The sequence below is a fragment of the Homalodisca vitripennis genome, chromosome 3, assembly GCF_021130785.1.
Source record: "Homalodisca vitripennis isolate AUS2020 chromosome 3, UT_GWSS_2.1, whole genome shotgun sequence".
In the NCBI taxonomy this organism is placed as follows: Eukaryota; Metazoa; Arthropoda; class Insecta; order Hemiptera; family Cicadellidae; genus Homalodisca; species Homalodisca vitripennis.
In genome coordinates, this window is record NC_060209.1 from 129,547,922 (window position 1) to 129,567,964 (window position 20,043).

Consider the following 20,043-nt stretch of genomic DNA (forward strand, 5'->3'; position numbering starts at 1 on the left):
TCAAAAGACATGCCAATATTTTACCAAAGTATGTGTACAGCCTTTAATCGAGAAAGGAAATAATTTCTATAAGAAAATTTCTTTAAAAATGGTATTAATTTGAGCGAGAATGTAATTACAGGCTCCACATTTTTATTTTATTGGTGGCGACATTTTGGAAGGTATTTAGGAAAGTTTAGTGTGCGTAAGCGAGGCGCAGATCAAATGATATCTTCTTGAGAAGCTGTATCCACGGTCACGCGTCACAGATCAAACATAGAGGCGTGATCCAACCCCACACATGGATCAACACCAAAACTCTTTGTATTCCTTCAATTCATGTACAATTTCCATATGTCGTAATTTTATTCATACTTTTTATCACACCTATTTGCAAGTACGTTATAACATATTCATTTTTACAAATTCTTAATGCATGTTGTGGATTGTTTATGCATCATCACAATTTTAATTCAGATATTCTCTAAGAATGAATCGCACAAACTGTGATCAGGAGTCTCGTTTAAAAAATGAAAACAAAACTAAATAACCGCCATCAATTAATAATTGCGTGATTAAAGCAAACTGCTCGTGATAATTGGCACTGCGACAAATAATGTTGAATGCCCATCATAAATGTTTATGTTCTAATATTGGTTTATTACTCTCCAGTATAGTAATAAACATAATAGAGTAATGTACAGGGTATCCCAGAACTTTCGACCAATATATTTTAGGTATTATTCCTGGACCAAACACAATAATATCATATCAATACTTTCAAAAATTCAATAAAACGCAAACAGCCGCATTTTGCTTAACTTAACCGGAAGTAATGCAAAGATCTTTTTAGAATTAAGTGCAGTGACAGGATTTTGTCCTAAGTGAACGAATAAACCAGGACATAAAACAGGAATTGCAGCCGTAACATTATTATTGGCTTACATTTTGTAAACGAAAAGTAAATTTTTATAACACAAATGTCGCTATTTTCAAAATGTGCAAATTTTACATAGATATAAGATATGGCAGATAGCTTTGACAGCTTTTGATATTAATCCTGAATTGAAGTTAGTAAGTCAGTGTTGAAGGTGATGCTGGTATATTTCCAACCTCGATATAAAAGAAGTTAGTTAGGGTTGCTGGAGATCTTACTATTAATATTATATCATCATTACTTTACATTGTTTAGGTAGGGGTTACTCACAATTGTTGTATGAGGCTGTCAGGAAGCTTCTCGGCAGAAGCATCTCACTCAATAGCACTAAGAGAACTCAAGGTTTGATTAATGCTAGGGAGATGGTATTTTAGGAAAGCCAGTATATTCTATAAACTATATTGACAGAGAGAGTTTTAGTCAAAGCCAGTGTATTTCAAATCCATCCTGAAAGGGGTGGTATGGTCTTCAGCAACATCGTTGTATTCCCAATCTCTCTGTTTATATAGGCCTGCCGATATAGCGTTGTTGTCTCATAAACTATACGAACTGATGGAAGAAGATGCTTAAGAAACTTAATATTACTTTGTGTATAATGAAATGAAACTCGGTGTAGTTAATATATTCTCAATGTAGGAATAAAATTGTATACGGAGGTAGTATATTATCATGTGAAACTTACTATGGAAAGAGAAAGATATCGCTAAAATTTTATTCTCCATGCCACATTGAAGCTTGAAAAGTATGGTATCCAAAAGTATTAGAATATTTAAAACTGCATTAAAAGAGGCAAAACATAATTGTTGGTTAAACCAGGTTATTCTCAATACCAAATATATACTTTTCATATGAGGTACCGACAACTAAATTTAGGCTGAAAACGTTAGGTTGTCGGTTTGGCCAGTGTATTACCAATATAATCTTGTGATGGGGTTTCCGATCGTGTATTAAAAATTGCATTTAGGCTTGTAAGATGGTGTTGGCGATTAAACTATTTTTTTTTTTTTAACATTCTAATTTTACCTTCGTGAGGTACGATCACAAAAAAATATGTATTGTACTAAATAGCCTACACTAATATTTAGTTTGAGAAATAAATTAAATGACAAAATAACTTATAACTTTTAAGTAGCAAAGCTGTATGAAACGAGCTTGTTAATTAGTTTTCACTCAAAATACAAAGCTTGTTAAGCTTTGTTTTATTGTTTATAAAGGTGAAGTAAATATTTCTCGGGAGATGCTCCTGCTTAGTGTACACTCCACGTAATGTATTTACCATAAAATAGCGTAAATGGATTTTAATTACAAATTAGAGAATTGAACCGTGAAAAACTGTAATAAAATAGTGACAAGAAGTGTGCACATACTTATAAAGCGCGGATCATATTTACTCAATTTAGTTATGCACGCTTTAAGTTTCAAAATATATATCTTTAACACTGATTTATTTGTTTATCAAAGGAAACGTTAAACCTGTTTAGCTACCGATTAAAGATGTTAACAATTTCAGGTTGATTGTATTTTAACTTCTTTATATATTATTAAAAATGAAGAGTTTCATAGTAAAAAAAAACAACAGTAAGGCCATCACATGAAGGAGGGAATGGACAGAAAACTAGGAACGATTAATATAACATGACATTACTTGAGGTGGTTAGAGCTCAATCGGTCCATTATTTCCGCAAGTATTTGTACTCAGCATATTAGTTCTGTATAATTGAGTACTCAGTACATTGGATTTACAGGATCGGGTGGTTGGTCTATTATCTGTATGTTAAGAAATCTGTATATTAGCTACGTATGATTAACTACTCGGTACTTTAGCTTTACGTGATAGCAAAATCTGTTTATTATCTCTGTATGTTTATGTAATCTGTATATTAGCTTGTATGATTGAGTATTAGGTACTTTAGCTTTACACGATAGCATAATCAGTCTGTTATCTTTTCATGTTTAAGTAATCTGTATATTAGCTCTGTATGATTGAGTATTAGGTACTTTAGCTTTACACGATAGCATAATCAGTCTGTTATCTTTTCATGTTTAAGTAATCTGTATATTAGCTCTGTATGATTGAGTATTAGGTACTTTAGCTTTACACGATAGCATAATCAGTCTGTTATCTTTTCATGTTTAAGTAATCCGTATATTAGCTCTGTATGATTGAGTATTAGGTACTTTAGCTTTACACGATAGCATAATCAGTCTGTTATCTTTTCATGTTTAAGTAATCTGTATATTAGCTCTTTATGATTGAGTATTAGGTACTTTAGCTTTACACGATAGCATAATCAGTCTGTTATCTTTTCATGTTTAAGTAATCTGTATATTAGCGTTGTATGATTGAGTATTAGGTACTTTAGCTTTACACGATAGCATAATCAGTCTGTTAACTTTTCATGTTTAATTAATCTGTATATTAGCTCTGTATGATTGAGTATTAGGTACTTTAGCTTTACACGATAGCATAATCAGTCTGTTAACTTTTCATGTTTAATTAATCTGTATATTAGCTCTGTATGATTGAGTATTAGGTACTTTAGCTTTACACGATAGCATAATCAGTCTGTTAACTTTTCATGTTTAATTAATCTGTATATTAGCTCTGTATGATTGAGTATTAGGTACTTTAGCTTTACACGATAGCATAATCAGTCTGTTAACTTTTCATGTTTAATTAATCTGTATATTAGCGTTGTATGATTGAGTATTAGGTACTTTAGCTTTACACGATAGCATAATCAGTCTGTTAACTTTTCATGTTTAATTAATCTGTATATTAGCTCTGTATGATTGAGTATTAGGTACTTTAGCTTTACACGATAGCATAATCAGTCTGTTAACTTTTCATGTTTAATTAATCTGTATATTAGCTCTGTATGATTATTAGGTACTTTAGCTTTACACGATAGCATAATCAGTCTGTCATGTTTAATTAATCTGTATATTAGCTCTGTATTAGGTACTTTAGTTTAGCGTATATTAGCTTAGGTACTTTAGCTTTACGTCGTTGAGTAATATCCCGCTAGGTCACAGAATACTACGTATGTATGTTTCTTATCAGATATTTGGAGTATATGGCTAGAACCTGTACGTATTAGTTGTACAGAACTAGTTTTTGATTTATCAGTATAATATGACTATATTTATAATTATTAATGTTTGCATGTTCAACTTCTGTTTTCCTTTGGTAAAATAATTTGTAAGTTTTCTTCTTACAAACTATTTTTTTACAATTCCTAAATATGTAAAAACACTATACACTGTACACTTGGTCCATATACAATAGTTTGTTATAAGCAGAATAGGTTCGCATAAATACAACTGTAAAATGGTCTTGACCGTTGGAATGCAAAATAAATATTTGATGGAATAATTATGATTTCATATTATTTGGTTCTGATAAGTTCTATTAAATAATACTTTCAAAATAATGAAGTAAAATTCTCAACAAATAGACAGTAATTGGCTGAACGATTATCAACACATAACCATGATAACTAAAGTACCGTAGTATGGATAAGACGGTAAGGACTTATAAATAGCCTTTGACATTTTCACACCTGCCTCATGCAATCACTCAGTCGTGGAGTGTATAACAAGCTGAGATTGAAGCATTCTGTGAAATCAAAATATCTTGTTACGTCAAATGGTGCAATTTGACACCTCATTTGTATGAATAGTCCAAAAACATGTACTAGTGCTATTTGCACTGTGATTAAAATATCAAATTTGATGTAAAATCGACTAAATGGTAGTTTGTACTATTATAATAATGAGAATTCTAACTTAAAGTTTCAATATCTATTAAGAGACATTCTGTTCACGTGGTTGTACTTTGAAAATTGTCAAGTCAGATACGTATATGTTTTGCCATATGTACATCAATCGTGCTAAAATCTTTATTGACACGTACAGGCGGTTAACTAAATACAGTTAGTAATGCTACTTTTTTCCTTGTGATGAATATGGAAAATTGCATGACTAAACTATTTTTGTATTAATGTCCATTGTATTTTACGTTTCGTGCGGATCAAACTTGTATTTAAAATGTATGTATACATTTTTAAATAAAATTTAAAAGTTTTTCACAATGTAATTAATTTTTATTTTATCTTTCATACTCGTTTAATTATGATAAGTTTGTGAAAGACGCTATACAAATTAATAGTAACGCTAAATAGTTAATTAAAAACTTCATTGTGTGTGTGTGTGTGTGTGTGTGTGTGTGTGTGTGTGTGTGTGTGTGTGTGTGTGTGTGTGTGTGTGTGTGTGTGTGTGTGTTTGTAGGATCGATCTCTATGTGATTTTTATGTGTCACTAAAAGACTGATACTAGGAAATGTAGAGTTGATAGCAGTAAAGTGAGTCGTACATAAGTTGACTTAGCGGTATTTAAATGTGTATAGGATCGATCTCTATGTGATTATTATGTGTCACTGAAAGACTGACACTAGGAAGTGTAGAGCTGATAGCAGTAATGAAACAGATAACCTGTCTTGATTTACCGTTATCACTTGACTTCACGAGCAAATATTGGATTTTTATCCCACGCACGTCACACCTTCCTATTATATTTGAACAGAAATAGCTGTAAAAACTTTTAAGTGAATTGTTCGCGCGAATGGCTCGTCTGGTAAGTAAGAAAATTATACACTTCCATTAGAGAAGATAGTGTAGAGTAGCTACTAAAAAGAATTTTGGTAGAGATCTATGATTCACAAAATATATTTTTTTTATTTAATCTGATTCTAAAACTCGATGATACCAAACACGCTTTTATCTCCACTGTAATAAGTAAGAGAACCTTAGCAAAACCTGTGACTCTGATAGTTTTTTGTTCGGTCGATGAAGTACAGACCATTGTTCCTACCTAAATGTTTCCGAGGTTTTACGTAATAAACATAAGAAATAGTTTATAATGAGTCACGAATAATACATTGCCTATTAAAAATTGTGGTCAACTCCGTATGACTGCAGATCATGTAGAATGAATCTACTGCTGTAAAAACGTACATTATGCAATTGTAGATATTAAAGACACTGTAAAAATGGATAAACTCTCCCTTTATATTAAAAGGTGATTTTTATGTGACAGTATTTATTGTGCTGAAAAAACCTCTCGTTGTTGTATTGACTGTCATAAGTTGCACCTTATCACTAAATAAAGAATATTTTATAATCATGCTAACAGTTTTCATGCGTTGTAAAGAAAAGTATGGTTATTAAGTTTTATTAATGGAGCTGAGTGGAACTCTGATGTAGGATGTACGGAGATCTCCAAGCAAAATCTGTATGTCTTATACTAAAATCATATATTTTATAATTTACCTTACATTAAGAATCAAACTTTTCAACTAATTTAAAACTTTGAATTAGCAAAAGTTTGGATAAATTTACCTGTATTTAAAATTATTTTTTGACTCTGCTTAAATAAGCTGTAAGCATACTACAAATAACGAACTCCCAAATGATTATAATGGTTATATTATAATTACATGTATTCTGAATTCGAATATTTACGTTGGCCAAAACTCCGTATGATTAGTTAAAACGACTCGATAGCGTTTAAGCAATAGATATTTGAATGTCTTAAATTTTAGAACTATCCAAATATTATTTATACAGTGACCCAGACCTCTCTACTAACCTTTTTAGGTATTATTCCTGGATCAAAATCAACCCAAAACATTATATTAAAACTTCCAAAATCTCAATAATTACCCAAACATTCGCAATTTTGTATTTTTCACATATCTATTTAATAAAAACATGACTCGTGCTTAGCTTATAACTTTTTGTTATAACAAAGACAACATTCAAACATTGTCTAATCTTTTAACATAGTATTTTATGGAAAAAGTAGAATAGAATAGATTTAACAATTACTATTACAAATTATAATAAAAATGTATTGATTTCACGAAGAAAAATGAACATACAATCGTGCTAATAATTTAAAAGTAATTCAGTTGATAATGTTTTTAATTCAGGAAAATCTTAATGTAAATTTGTTCTCGGTAAACCGCAACCTCGAATAGCATCATTAATTAATTGAAACAGCGGCGTATGACTCAGTTTGCATTTACTCCTAGCTTCAGTTGAACCTTTGTTTCACCAAATATATTTACACTTTTTAACTACTTGGATAATTATAAAAGCAATACTAGGATATACATGGAATTTTCATAAAAAATGCTATAATCTCATAAAATAAAAATTTAAATACCGCGTAACTTTAAATTACCATACTTATAAACAGCAAAATAACAGCATAATTATAGCAATACAATGCTTGCTATTTCCGTTAACGCTTTTAGTTAAAAAAAAAACCATTCTCTGCCAAATATACACCACCTTAAGATTATTGTATGTGAATCACAACGGTATTGAGAGGTAAACTAGAAATCTTGTTACCAAAACAGAATAAAGAAACAGGATTCTCAATTATAAGAATATGTTTGAATAGTAAATGCCTAGTTTTAATCCCTTTTATCAGGATAGTTTACACAACTGTTATATTGCTAACTGATAATGTTAGTAGCTTAATATAATCTCACTTAGAAAAATATCAACTTAGGCATTGACTATTACTTTATTATAATTGAATTAACAACAGGACAAACCTGAAGCGAAAGGTGGATAGAATTGAGCAGGAGGGGAGTACCTGTGGTTACAGTCCAAACTATATTTCAACGCGCTGTCACAGAATTATATCTTAAGGCTACTGTCACTTTGAATCCATCTGGGTTATAGCATAGAAAATGCGCCGTATTGTTTTAGTACCATAAGGGCGATGTTTTGGTTATTAATGGAATAACTTTTATTACCGAATCTTAAACTTCTCGAACACATTAAATCTCATATTTTGGGTACTATACTTGATTCTAAGAAAAATAGCATCAATACGTTTGTCCTATCTTTCTTAGTGCTCTGTTTGTAAGCGTTTTTCATAAAAAATATTTGAGTTAAACTTATCATACAATGATGAAATTTTGTGAATAATTCATTTTACTTTGTGTCCTTATGGGAGACCTAAAAGAAATAAAATCTTTAGCATTCAACTTTGTATGGTTACTTGAATATCTTCACTCTCAATTAGGCTACTAGTAGAAGAAACGTTCCCTTGTTCAGGCATCATTCAAATGCAATCCGCACTGTCGACACAAAGTCACAAAACAAAACGTTTGTCGGTGTAGTCTTTCAAAACACTGTTTAAATAAAAAATAAATAAAAAAACACAATACAGTCACTAGCAAAGAGTAAAAGCAGTTCAAGTTCACAAATAGTTACGAATCATATCGTTCATAATTTGTACTCTAACATCAGAGACGCACGACACAAAGATAGAGAACACAACTCGGCAACGGTAACGGTACAGCGCGTGCGCGCGGCAGGGCCAGAGCACAGCGCAGTAGAAATTTCGCAACAGGGTGGAGATCCGTTGCCTAGGAAACGGCTTCGAGCTGATTGGCTGCAGCAAGTCGAGCCCCCGACAAACCGCTTTGTCCTTCCCGATGTCAATTTTGTTCTACTTTTAGTTAAACTATGGCTTTGTATATGTAAGACTTCGCACATGTGGGAAGAATTATCTCCATATTCTAAGTTTATTACGTCAAACTAACAAGTTTATTTTATCTATCGTCGGAAGAAACGTGTTTTGACGCTATCCCATCATCAAGAATAATTGTAATCTCTAAAAAGTACAAATGTCTACATATAGAACCTAATACAGACCTCAAATGTACAATCATTTATATTTAGTGAGACAATTGTAATTTTTATCAGTTTTCATGTTTTAATTTTCCCTAAGATTTGGTTAGTTATGTTTTTTTTTTTTTTTTTATATATATTTGCACATAAAATGTTAAAATATCTAGAGAAATATAGATAAACGTGTAAGTCTTGAGTATATTTCCTACCATTTCATTAAATTTATATTAATTCAATTGGACATATTAATATGTAGTTAAAGTGTACATATTAAAGTGTAGCTAGCCTATATTTGATGTTTAAAGAAATTATATTATGGAAGAAACTCAATCAAACTATTACCTGAGTTGATTACCTTAGTCGAGGTACACTTAAAACGTTAAAATATGAGAACAGTGTTACTGAAGACATAGTTTTAAGAGATTTTAAACAAAATACAATTTAGGCCCAAACATCTCACTGGAGTTAAATAATAACTATTGTAGGATCAGACAACAGCTTCTGGCAGTAATTCGCTGTCTTTTAGTAAGTTCTGTAGTTTGTCACGCCTAGGCCTGTCCGTTGGATCGTGTTTAAAACAGTGTTCTAGTGCGAAGTCTGCGTTTTATCTTTCTGTGTTTTAAAGAGTCTTTATAATTCATTAGCCGTTACACGTGGTATCACCTCAAAATCAAAGGACATAACATTTTTAGTATTAGCATTTACTATGTAATATGATAGGGCCCTATATTTTTTAAACCGAAATAGACATCAGGTACATATTATTTCAGTATCCATGGTTTGGATATTAAAATGTAAAATATCATTTTGACTGGTTCTATTTTAGGTTTTGCTGTATGAAAAATTATACGTAAGTCTCAAAACCCTATTTTGGTCAAAAAGTGTGTAACTTCCGTGTGTTTAAATTCGCTTTCTGTCTAAGGTATTTCCAGTACTGTAGTTATAGTTTGCCTGTTGTTCCTGATGAAGGAAATATATAACTTACGTACGAATTTAGTTTACTGCGATAAAAATGTCAGTTCCAGCCGATTAAATTCACAACCGGTCTAATTTATTTATGGTCCTACAGTTAACATCAAGTTTTACATACGTTAGTTTTCAAGACATACTTGGATATAAAAGTTAATACTAGAAGCACTTTTAATCTACTTCCGATCTAAGATATTAGTATTTTGTCCCAATTAAAAAATGTATTGTATGACTACAAAATATTTATGGAGAGTTTAAAATAATATATATATATATATATATATACATAATTTTTAAGAAATCGACTATTAAAGATTAATTTGGGCTTACTAATAGTGAAAGTATATTAAAATCTGAGTCAGTTGTAAATATAACCTAACGCAGGAAACATTTGAAGTCTATAGCTCATATTATTCTCAAGGTGACCTGCGAACAGACATACAGACAAAAACCATCCAGAAAATCCTTTTTTTTACATATCCTGCGCAGGCAAAAGTAAAATTGTGTCAACATACTGAGTGGTATTATTTAATGAAGTTTAGCCACACACTGAGGTTGGACACACACCACCATGGAACACTTCCTTATCTGTGGTTATAAATAAAGTTTCATTTAAAATTTTTATTCTACAAGTGATATTTCTTAGGATATATTGCCACATGATAAATTTTTGTATCTATTCAATGGGTTAGAATTATACCAGTTTTTTAAAAAAATAAACGTTTTTTACACATTTATTTATTCTGCTAATTTCTCGTTGGCATCATGGTTACCCATAAGACTGATGTTTGCTAACGCTCAGCCAATCCTACAGAGTAACATGCATCATCATCAATTTCAGTTTTGCTCGTATAAAAAGTAAAATTCATACCAAATTTAAACTCCATGTCATTTCGTCATTTCGTTTTGGTTATATGTGTGGACAGACAAACAGATCCTCAGCCAAATCGCATAGAGTGACATGCATCATCGATTTCAGTGTTGCTCGTATAGAAAGTAATCTTGATACCTAACATCAAGTCCATGTCATTTCGTTTTGGTTATATGTGTGGACAGACAAATAGATCCTCAGCCAAATCGCATAGAGTGACATGCATCATCGATTTCAGTTTTGCTCGTATAGAAAGTAATCTTGATACCTAACATCAAGTCCATGTCATTTCATTTTGGTTATATGTGTGGACAGACAAATAGATCCTCAGCCAAATCGCATAGAGTGACATGCATCATCGATTTCAGTGTTGCTCGTATAGAAAGTAATCTTGATACCTAACATCAAGTCTATGTCATTTCATTTTGGTTATATGTGTGGACAGACAAATAGATCCTTAGCCAAATTCCACAGAATGACATGAGTAATCGATTTCAGTGTTGCTCGTATAGAAAGTAACCTTCACGCCAAATTTCAAACCTATGTCTTTTTGTTTTTGTTACATGTATGAACAGATATATGCGCAGTTAATCAAAAACGGATCTACTTTTTCCTTAACATAAAAGATACCTTTAATAAAAAAATAGATATAATAGGAGTTTAATATACATTAAAGTAGAAACATTGAAAATTAATAGTTTCAAGAAGGCTAACTCGGTGAACGGACGTATTTCGGTGCAGACCAAGCAGATTGCTATAGGTAATGCGTGTTCAAGCGCTATAAAACCGTGACCGCCCTATAACTCTTTTTATATACCCTTTCATATAACCTGCACCTTGTAATCAGTGAGACCACACGTGGTCCCGCCTAACCTGTTGATACTTCTGATCACGGGTGTTTGCGGTGGTAATAAGTTGATATTGGGCCGGTGTCAACAGTTGATTAGTTGTAATCAACCTCAAGTGTTGTTTGCGATCTACCCTGTTTGTTGAAGACTTCATTGTCAAGCTGCTATCTCTAGTATACGTTATAAATATATACTTCGATACAGAAAACTTGTACTGAAAAGGAAACCTGGGGTAGAAAATAAGAAAATTTATATTAATCATGATAAAAACACGCAAAATGATACTTAATATGCCATTTTTCTTCGCAATATTAGTAACTTCATTGTTACGATTAGCAGAAAGTCTTTATTCCATAAGGCTAATCGATGAAAGTTTAAATATTTTTCAGTACGATATTAGTCTAGAAGGTTACTAATGACAGATGATACTTATATTAGATGATCAAGTGATGAATATTTTAGTCACTAGTGTTATAGTCCGGCTAGGAGCCGCAAGGAATTGCAAATAATATATTAGAATCGATTTTAATAGTTTTGGTATAATTTGGTTCGCTTCCATGGGAATGGAAAAATCCAATATTTAGGAATAATGTAATGTAAAAACAATACAGTAAGAATAGGCTAATGTTGTTAAAACTGTGTTGAGTACCATTTTACTGTTTTTGTACTAAACCATGAAACGTTTTCTGAATACACTTAAATTGGACTGTTATAATAATTTTCTAAGCATTGCCAAAGCATTTTGCTCTAGCGACTGGAGACATTTCATTTCTATCTGTCTATCCACACAATATCTTGACGACGAGCTGACCTACAGACTGACATTTTGCATGGATTTTCCTTTCTAACTAAGCAACATCGAGTTCTATGATGGTTAATATATCTTGGGATTTAGCTGAGCGTTAGTGAATAAGTTTACATTGGCGTTTTCGCTATGATGGCAACGAGAAATTCCTACAATAGTCAAACGTGTAAGAAACTTAGTACAATCATTTTACACTGTAACATGTGTCATGAAATGAGGTTATTGTGTTCGATTTATCGGTAAGACATTTGTTGAGCTTTTTCAGGTCCTTCATTACTCGACTGCATCCGTTTACTTGTATATCTGTCTATCTGTTATACAATGGATATCTCAAGAACTAATTCAGTTACGGATTTAAAATTTTCGTGTACAATATTGCCTTTACCTTGACATTTATGATACAAAATTACTATGACATGTATCATGCGCACGGTTGTAATTTCTATGCAACTATTACGTGTGTGGTTTATCAGCTTCGTTTAAATACACGCTCAATTTTGTGTTTGTGAGTTTTATATTCATGTAAATGATGCAGCTGTACATATCTCAACAAACACAACGATGCGGGCTCACAACGCTGACATCGTTAATTATCTAACAAACTTGTTTCAAAGGATATTTACATTAATTACTATCTGGACCCAAACAATCTTTGTGTTTAATCATAAAAGTAGCGGAATATTGCAATTATTTTTCTTTTAACGATTATCTTTTAACACAATACAGAATAAAATATTGTGACTCGTGCACCCATCAGACGTAAGTGATCATTTCTATTCCGAGGTAACTAAAAATATGCATTACAGGTTTTGGATTTTAATTAATTTCAACTTTCCAGCGTAGTGTTAGAGAATATAATATTGAGGTAAAAGTTACCAATACAAATGAACGAAAAATATCCATACAATATTTAATAGTTGTTAAATATTATTACCACATTATATTCTACCTATCATTACATACAATTTCAATTAACTCTAAAGTAGAAAAATGATATTTCTTTAATTACAGTTTATTTTTAGAGGTAAAGAATTTGGTGGAGAGCTAGTTGCCTTATGGTTAAAAGCGTCTGATTGTGTTCATGACTTAAGAATAGTGTAGGTTCAAATCTTGTCTTTGACCGTTCACTTTATTAGTATTATCAAACTTGTATTGTATCGACTCTCCTCCTTATTCTATTTGCTAGATTCTAGCGAATTGACCCATAACAATGGTCAGAATAAGGCTAAAAAGAAGATGATCTATATCCTTAAATATCACTTCCGGCTCAACTGGAAGAAAGATAGATTTCACTTAAGACCGTCATCTTGCAATGTCAAACTGAAAATGGGGGTTATTAGTTAGAAAATTCATGATTAATTTGCACAAAATTGATGAGATAATAACTATAAAATTTCTTGTACTTTTCTTTGTAAAAACGAGGACGATTTTTGTCGTATTGGCAGTATTACATATTTCATATTTCAGTAACATATTTCAGTAACATATTATTGTTGTGAAAACTATTCTTTAGTTACAATTAATCCGAAATTATATTTTGTAATCATATTCCCTTATAACGGTTCAATTGTATATTCCTGTAACTTTAAATAGCTACAACAAGAATTGTCGAATAAGCTAATAACAAATGTAGCTTAAAATTGCCTAAAAACTTTGAGAACAATTTGAATTTGGATTCATGTCCAAAAGTTGCTGAGATATAAATTTTGGCCAAATGCGAATTACTGGCATCTGGAAACGTTGAACTGGTTAAGACTGGGTAACGAACTCATCTAAGCTGTATATAAATTACAAGTTACTCTGTACCAAGTATAGTCTGAATCTATTAAGAACCACTTTAGTTATCGAGTGTTAACAATTTTTACTGCAACGTTGTACACGACTTAGAACTGTGTACGCCCAATATTTGAAAATCTTAACTTAACTTCACTCAACTTCATAATAACTTGAGATTCCATCTAACTATTAAATCATATTATCAATTAATTATAATATTATTAAAACTGCTATCAATAATACTAATCTTAAATTATTTTGTATATTTGAAATCAACATCTACTTGCAAACTGTTTGAAAAATCTTCTCTTCACGTCAGCCCTCTCGAGATGAGCAAATCATTTTGAAATATCGTTGTTCTTTAACTATTGTGCAGTGGTTTGCTAAATTACTTGATTAAACTTCTTCCAACACTATATCTACGGTGTAAATTTATTTTATGAACTAATATTAGTGCTGAGTGTTAGAAGCTGTACATATTAGTTGCATATACATATTAAAGAATGAGATACACATAATTACAATTATTATTATAACTCGTTGTTTTTATAATTTAATCTTGGTAAAAATGTAATGTTTATTTTACAAGTATTATAAAACTACAAATAAAACTTGAACTTATTGCTGTTCAACCTTTGAAGAGAATTTTATTCTATAGCCATCAGTGAAATGATATCTTTGTAAATCCCAAACAATTCTGAGAAAAGCTTTGATCCAGGGATTAAGACCAGCGGCGAATATTGTAAAGCCAAAGCGTTTTCGAGGTTACTTTTACATCTAGAACACAATTTAACAGTTATATTTATAGCAAACTGACTGTTTTTTTTTTATAAAGTTAAAATGTAAAAAACATACCATAGTTTGTAGTAAAATATTGCGATTAGAAATTCTCACGGGATGAATACCACAAAGCTAGATAAATAAAATATGTCTTGAATAATTAGTTATGAGTTGAATTAAAAAGCGAATGCTCAGCTTTGAGAGTGGCAGTGGGGGGAGGGGGGATCTGAAATATTATCTGAAATATTGCAGGTAGTTTTTAAGTAGTAACTTCGTTGTGTTGTGCATGGAGGCTGAGGAAAGCCCTGGAATATTTCTGGTATGACTATTCAGCAGCAAGTTTGAGATAGACCTGTGCTCAGCATTAAGGAGTGGCAGAAAGACCCGGAACTACTGCTAGTATGGGTAATCTGGAGCAAGCTCGGTATCTATCTGTGTTCAGTATATAGATGAATATGAGGTAACATCCAGACATTATGTTGGTATCAGTAACAAGTATCGGTGATGAGGAGTGACAGACCCATAAAGCTGCGAGTATATCTTCACAGAAGGTATATACTCGTAAATGTCAACCAGTGATCAGTATGGTGAGGAAACAGTAAAAGAGGCTCGATGCAAGTTCTAGTATAGTTTATTTAGAAATTGCCACGACTATTATTTTACTTCACCCTCTAAATGTTCTTGTTCTTGCAAAATATTTTGTATTATGGTGATGTTTACGAACGCATGTTAAACTTTTTTCACGGTACATGAAAACAATAATGAGTTAATACGTGGAAAAAATTCCGATGCGATTTATTATTCTATCGCTAGTAACCATAAAATAATGCTAACTGGGATATTTTGGTAATTAACACATCTCCACGTGCACGCAGTTTGATCTGCTTCCTTCCAGGCTCACGTTGAAATCTATCTCGCTGTTGAACAAACAAAAGCTTTCCTCTCGGCCTTTCTTCCAGGATTCTAAAATGAGTAGGAGATCTGTGTGTTAGAGGATCTGGTTAGTAGCAAATTAGAAAAGAATTACAATTCTCAAATATAAACGGCGGTAACAAATAGGTTCAACGCAGTAGTAGCGTACATAATTCAATTTTACAGAAAAAATTATATAATATACACAAGCTGAAGGACATCACAGTTTCCGAATATAAACAGCGGGTATAAATAGTAATAGCTTATATAATTTACAATTATAATTATAATTCACTTTGCTTTATTAGTAATCTACACTTCTTGCCAAAATATTTCGTGCATAAAATTCCGAGATGAGGTGTAAAATCGAGAAGCTAGTAAACTTCTAGATCATAGTGACAATACTATAATATATTAAAATTAATATACGTATAATATTTATAACTGTTCCTTCATAATATAAGATATAATATCTCTTTCATAATAATGTTTTTTTTATTTGTATTATTATATTTCATGCTAAATGAACTGTATTGGCTTAATGCATAGAAACAGATTGTATAGGATCAGAAGATCGCTTCCCTATTAGTCTTAGTAATTTAAGATATCCCTCTATACGCTATCGAGGTCACGTTAGCTCAGCGAGGTGTCGCTTCTCCGCGTTGTTTGTTATGAATCGTGATTATCTCGGACAGTGTCGCTCGTTTTGGGTCCGAGCACATAACGCCATTTCCCTCCCTCTTCTTTGAGATTTTGTGAATGTAATTATCTATAAGATGCGGGTGCTTCTAACTCTAACTTCTAAGTGTAATAGTGTAGTTTGTAGATGCTCCCGTTCATCCTCCTCCTCGATACCAAGTGACTCTGTCTCTTGGGCACTGCGTTGTGTACTCTATCTAGTGTAGTCACAGGCAGAAAGCGTGTAGACTCTTGCTTGACAGTCCGTTTGTCAGGAGGAAACATTCCTGAATTGTGGCCATACTGTATGTAACAAATGAAGGCAGCTTCGGTGAGTAAGGCATTTGCTTTCCATGTGTATTCTCCCCCCTCTCCTATCCTGAGCGTGATTTAAATTCTATTATATAATAAATCATTTAATTACATTTTGCATTCACCTTGATCCGTATTAGTTAAGAATAAGAAGTTACTAAAATATTCATGGTTCTTTTCAACCCGGGTTATTTAAATTAATTTAGCCTATATTTCTACACATTTATTATTAATTTTATCAATGTAACATCTCTATAATCATGTTTTAAATATAATTAATTTTTAATGTATTAACATAATACGAACATTACTTTTTATTTTGAGATGGGAATATAAAAATTTATTTTGGTAGCACTTTTGTCATCGTTATGTGTAAATTATATCCTGATATAAATTTGAAACAATGAAGATAGGTGATATTTTTAAATGGTTTTTATAATTTCAGTTATCAGTTTAGTTCTTGAAATTAATCTGCTTTATCGGTTGCGCGTGCGTGTGCTTGTGTGAATAAGGCATTTGTGGAAAATATAAAACCACTTAAGAACCTGAAATTCTATTCCTTGTTGAGTACTTCCAATTAAAACTTGTAATTAATCCCACACTACTGAGATTTCACGTGTCAAAAGTTTCTTGGCTTAAACATCAACTTACCCATCGCTTGGAATATGAGTACCAAAGTTCACGGTTTTTCTTTATTTCCCCAACATTTTGCACTGCTTGACTGTAACAAACCAGAAGTACCTGTTGTATTTATTATTTGAGCTAAACTAAAAACCTGCATCATATATACATAGCATTATTGCAATAAACATATTACGACAATAAATGTTTTCATTACTAATTCCTTTATGTAAAGTGTATATATACATTTTATTTACTCGTCTTATTCCAAGGAGTAATATAGCTGGCTGAGCGTTAGCAAAGCCTATAATTTGAGTGACTGGAAAAATTCCATTTGTGTCTGTCGGTCGCTCTGTCTGTCTGTCCACAAAATATCTTAAGAGCGAACTAACTTAAAGACTTTACATTTTGCATATAACTTCAGTCCAATACAATCAGCATTAAATTCTATGGTGCATTTCACTTCTCGGGATTTGGATGATCCAACATGGTATTGGTAATGAGATATCACTGAATAAATAAATTTGTAAACAAACTGAGTTTAGCCTATGCAATCATATGCCATTCATTTTATCATGTGGCATAGTAATACATGTAGCCTTATGAAATAAGATAGAGACTTGAAATTTTGCATTTAACCCCAGAGAAGCTTGTATTGCAAAACGTGGTATGGGGTACTCTCACCTTGTATAATAAATACTAATAGGCCTAGACGTATCAGACAGGGGATGTTTCTCATAGTTTTAAAGATTTTAGAAAAATTCATTCTATCGTACAAATAAAGTACATTAAATTTGCAGTGGAACTTAAAAACTATTGATCGTACTATACGTATAGGAAATACACAAAATTTCACTAAACAAACAATCTAATTGCACAATTAATTCTAATTATATGTTACTAGTTAGTTAACAAATAATTATTGATTAAGCTATTTTGCATTTTTTCGTATTAGTCTAGGGGCTGAAATTGAATTCTGATCATATAAGCATAGTTCTTAGTTTTCCGTAAAATACGAATAGGAATTCTTCTTAAGAAAAATATCGGTCGTCAGCCTCTTTTCTTTTTGGGAGTCGTTTTAGACTATTAAGATATCGTAAGGTTAAAAATCAAACAGTTTTTCCCCATATATTTTATAAGCCATGACACTCTTAAAACTAATTCTAAAAACCATATGAAGACCTACTATTTGGTTAAAAATTGTAACTTTCAGAATATTTATATCTTCGGCTGACTGTATCAGCTTATGTGTCTGGCGGCTAGTTTTATTAAGTATTTAAAGTTAAAAATGAGGTCTGATGAAACATCCTCGTTTTATATTTTAATAATTTTGATACCCTCCCACTTCAACTCTACCAAGAATGCACAGCTGATCATAGATTCCGTTTGTGGGACATTCCTTATTTGATTTTATAAAAACTAGTTTTAAATCTTGGTTTTCCTTATTCGATTGGAACACGAAATTCACTTCTCAGCTTTGAAAGAGAATAGCTCCGAAGAATAACTGATGTTGAGCTCATTTTAGTGGATGGAGAAAAGAAACAACCAGAATGCATCAAAAATTAAGAAACATCAATGAATACAGTAAGTCTGCATTTTGAAATTCTTGCCAATATATTAATCTTTCATTTACTATAAAATATTTCATTTACAAAACAGGTTACAACCTTTGAAGATAGTTTTCTCATTACTTAATGACTTACTACAAAATAAATTACTACTTAATGTTCATAATCTGAAACTCTATTAATCTCTAAATTAATCTCTCAAACACGCCGTGTATAATACAACCCATTTTAAATTAAGTAGAAGCCTTAGATGTGTTGATAGTACGAGTACTCTACCTATTTATTTTTAAATTTATTACCACTTGGGTTATAAATTATACTGAGTTTGTAATGTTATTTTATTTTAATAATAATTTTTTATAATTGTAATGAGCAATGTGTTGCCATATTAACACTTTCAAAATTTGTTTGACATATTTTTACACTTATCAGTGACAAATTAAAAATAATTTTACATTAATTGAATGTATTATCCATCAAAAACGTTCAACTCTTATACGTATCTTTCAAAATTAACTTGTACTACCAAGCCTATGTTAGACTGTTTAAACATATATATTAAAATTGAATAAAGAAACTCATAGGATCCAAAATAGTACTTTTGTCACCTTGTAGTAAAGAATGAAGTAATTCTCAAAGCACCTATCTGTAATTATCAGAAATTAATTTTTTATTTAGTTTATATTAATGCACATTGTAGGCCTTCATATTTATGACTTAAAATTATACGTACAGATAACCTACATGTAAAACGCAAATGTGTACATCTTACATTTACATTAAATAATGCATATAATAGATATTTAACACATTTTACTATATTTAAGAGTTAATATTAGTTTCGTTTGAAACCTTAAATGCGATCAAATGTAACACCTAAGGTTTACATATTATCTCTTTTATTAGTAATAATATTTGTAGAAATAAAAAATAAGAGTGCAACAAAAATCTCCATCGAGTACAGAGATTACAACTTACTTTCTGAAATAGATTAGTTAAGTACGTCAATATGTAATACATTTTAATTTGATACATATTTTTGCATTGCTTAAGTATAAGATTTATACGGAGAAGACCTAACGGATTCTAGAGTAATTGATATTCTTATTCTTTAAGGATAGTTTTTTCACCAATATATTCATATAGAAATAGAATGTGCTTTTAGTCAACTTTCATCGTCATAATATATATCTTATAGTAGGATGAGAAGTTAATATATTCCAAAAAGATTTAGTGGCTTATTCAGGTACTATAAATCTACCAAAGCCTATGCAA

At 31.3% G+C, this 20,043-nt stretch overlaps 1 protein-coding gene across 3 annotated transcripts in view; it reads left to right on the forward strand.

The window, feature by feature from the left end:
• Nucleotides 1-20,043, forward strand: part of LOC124357501 (prothoracicostatic peptides-like) — a 235,031-nt gene that overhangs the window by 32,685 nt on the left and 182,303 nt on the right. The gene's annotated exons all lie outside the window — the stretch shown is intronic.